The sequence below is a fragment of the Echinops telfairi genome, unplaced genomic scaffold (assembly GCF_000313985.2).
Source record: "Echinops telfairi isolate 266 unplaced genomic scaffold, ASM31398v2 ScPeMD7_3;HRSCAF=10, whole genome shotgun sequence".
Lineage (NCBI taxonomy): Eukaryota > Metazoa > Chordata > Mammalia > Afrosoricida > Tenrecidae > Echinops > Echinops telfairi.
Window position 1 is genome coordinate 47,998,924 of NW_022103899.1, and position 3,362 is coordinate 48,002,285.

General features: G+C 39.4%; 1 pseudogene; it reads left to right on the forward strand.

Annotated features, from left to right (window-relative positions):
- The first annotated feature begins 581 nt into the window (after positions 1 to 581).
- LOC101639838 lies at positions 582 to 2,686 on the forward strand (annotated as a pseudogene).
- The last annotated feature ends 676 nt before the right edge of the window (positions 2,687 to 3,362 follow it).

Genomic DNA, 3,362 nt, shown 5'->3' on the forward strand with positions numbered 1-3,362 from the left:
TTCTGTAGAGGACTGAATAGTAAGTAACCCAGTTCTGCAGCCCTATGGCCTCTGCTTTGGCTGCTGTATTGCAGGAAGAGCTTAGCCATTTCCTCAACAAATAAATGAGTGTGGCAGGCTAGCTTGGGCCATTGGGTTGTTGCTTACAGAACCTCAATAGAAATGATGTAATTCATCTGGTAGACTATTGAGTTGTGTGTGATTTGAAAAAATGTATTAACAACTCATAGTTTTTTAATGGTTATAGAAAACTGGCCTGATCATGGACTTGTCTTTTCCTTAGAAGTGAAGGTGGATTTAAAAGGTTATGTTATCCATTGTGGATGACAGTGGAAGCCCAAAATCCCTTTGCAGGGTCCCTATGAGGACTGGGTCTCTGGTGAATGTCCACTGACCACAGTCTAGGGATGTGAACAGCCTGATGTCGGACAAAGCATTGCCGAGTGGCTCCTAGCAGCTGCAGTTAGGCTGGACTGCAACACCTGGCCATTTGATCTCTCTTTAGACAACATTTTTCATTGGTTCTGGTTATTAAATAATTTCAGCTCTCTTTTCGTCTGCGATCTTTCTCTGTTTTGACAATGTCGATGGGTCCTTTTATGTTTGGGTCTTTGAATGTTGCTGTGTATCGGGAAGTCAGGATGGGTGGATCTATGAAGACAGCAAGGGGATTAAAAATTATCTGGAGTCCCAGAAAGGGAGGTCGGGGGAAATGGGGAGTCAACGGCCATAAGTTTAAGAAGGAAGAAACTATTCCAACATCGATTGAGGTGATGATTGCACAACCCTTCTGAAGATGTTCGAACTGCTGAATTGTATGATGTGTTAATTGTATCTCAATAAACTATTTATAAATATAAATAAGTGAGTAAATAAATGAAAACATATCTTCCAATCCCATTCTTTCTTTAGTTTCCCCCACAACAATTTTTTTAATTGGGAAGCTGGAATAAAATAGTGCTGATTATTACAGATATTATTTAAAATTCAAGGTCGCTCTGCTTGCAATAGAAACCTGCCATTAAATATACAGTATGGATGTGAGGAAGCACGTTCCTTGTGAGCCGCCTGCCCAGAAGTGGAATTTATAGAAGGAAAGGAGTAGGATTGCTGGGGATGGTCTCCCACTGTTGAAAACGGAGCTGAAGTTTTCCATGGAGCAAGCTATTTGCCGATTCCTGACGATGCGCCCTTGCTTAAAGCACTGCTCTTTGAAGTGGGGTTATTGACCGACATGAAGGTTTTCATAGATAACTGTTCATGAACCAATAAAACGTCAGTGGGCGGTGAAGCACTTGGCCAGGCATTGCTTTTCTGGAGAAAGGCAGGCTAGGCGCTTGTGTTCCAGGAGTTCAGTGGTTCTCAACCTTCCTAATGCCGTGACCCTGTCATACAGGGGAGGACCCCCCAGTCATAAAATTATTTTTGTTGCTACTTCACAACTGTCATTTTGCTCCTGTCATGAATCGGGTGACCCCTGTGAAAGGGGATTTTGACCCCCAAAGGCATCACAACCTACAGGTTGAGAACCACTGGACTAGTTGAATAAGTTTTTATCCCCTCATTCACCATTAACTAGCATGACAGGAGTTTCACAAGACTTTATACTTCTGGGGGTGCAAGATTTTCCTTATCCAGGTAAAAAGAATGATGTTGAACTAAATATAAAACTGAACCCATGACCTGAGTTGCTTCTACAGACAAGTCCATTTGGTACTTTGTTAGTGGCAACTTAACACTACTGCTGCTACCAGGATTCAGCCACAAACATGAGCCTGGGAAACTGGAACAGACAAGAGGAAAGTTTCTGTTTCTATCCCTGAGAAGGTGAAACGCATGCGATATAACAAACGGGCTACAGCAGATGCCAGGAAAGCCCTTGCACCTCCACTTCAGGATATTCTGGTTCCTCCTCGAGTGACTACTCTGTACTCTGCCGTTCTGACATCTAATGGTATCGAAGCAAAGGATGATTCTGCATGCAGCGGACCTAATAAATTTCCATTCAACCCACCTCTCGAGGCATTCAACTTATGTTATTATATTTCCTGGGATCCTGTCCCACCAAGTGTGGGGTTTTATCAAATGCAGGAGGAAGAAGGACGGCAAAAAATAACAGTTAATTTAAATCTCCACGAAAGTGTGAAAAATAATTTTGAATTCTGTGAAGCTCATATACCTTTGTACAATGGAAGTCCAATCACACATGTGGAATTAAAGTTGGTGTTGGCCAGTTCGAAGTCTTTCAAGAGAAAAGTGGACTGATCTGGACTATTGGCCAAAGTTCCCGAGGTCAATAGAATTTAATCTTTCTGGAACTAACTTTTGGGACAAAGAAGCTTAAGAAGAAAGCATGTCATCAGATTTGTATTCGTGGTATGGCAAATGTAAATCTTCAATTAAAGATGTCAGATTGTACACTCGCTTGGTATTATGTGGATCAGCATTCAGTTCAGATTTTTGTATTAGGAAAACCAAAAATAAGTACACATTGGCAACGTACGGTAGATACTCATGTATAAGCCGAGTTTTTCAGCACATTTTTAATGCAGTTTTTGTGGTAAAATTAGGTGCCTCAGCTGATATTCGGGTCAGCTTATACTCGGGTATATAAGACATTTCTTCTGATTATTACATCTGGAATTCTAAAGCCCCTGCTCCAGGAGCATATGGATTATTATTGTAATTGTCTCATGTTTTATATAATGGTAAAGTAGCATAAATCATCTTTTACTTTAATGTATGTGTTTATAGGCCATGTGAGTGAAAAAAGTATTGATTCAATTATTGAAAATGCTCCTGTTCAATGTTTATTAATCTGATACAATTTAAAAGATTATTTTAAAGACTAATGTCTCCAATTTTTTTGCTTTTGCTATTTTATCCAAATATGATTCAGAGCCTAAAACAATAAAGATTTACTTTACACTTTTCACCCATGTTCTCTCTTGCCCTTGTGGCAGACATTGCTAATCAATCACAGTCTTCTTTCTTAGCAGAGCCTTCCCAGATGAGGGCGCAGGCTCTTCTCAGCACAGAGTTCTAGGCAGTCACAACCAATGGATTTTAGAAGTTGTACAAGAAAAAAACCTATTTACCTAGGAACCCTTAACCCTAAACTCCTACGATAGTGTTGTGTTACAGAATATCAGAACCACATTAGAAATAAATATAAATGGTTTGGTTATTTTTAAAAGATTAGCCTTGCCTTCTTAACTGGATGTATTTTTTAGGAAGTATCCTAAAAATCTACATAATTATGAAATAAATAAATGTGCAGTATTACAGTAGAGTATGCATTGAACGATGAACACTATGCATAATTTCTGCAGTTTGTAAATCGTGTCATTATGTTTCATTTT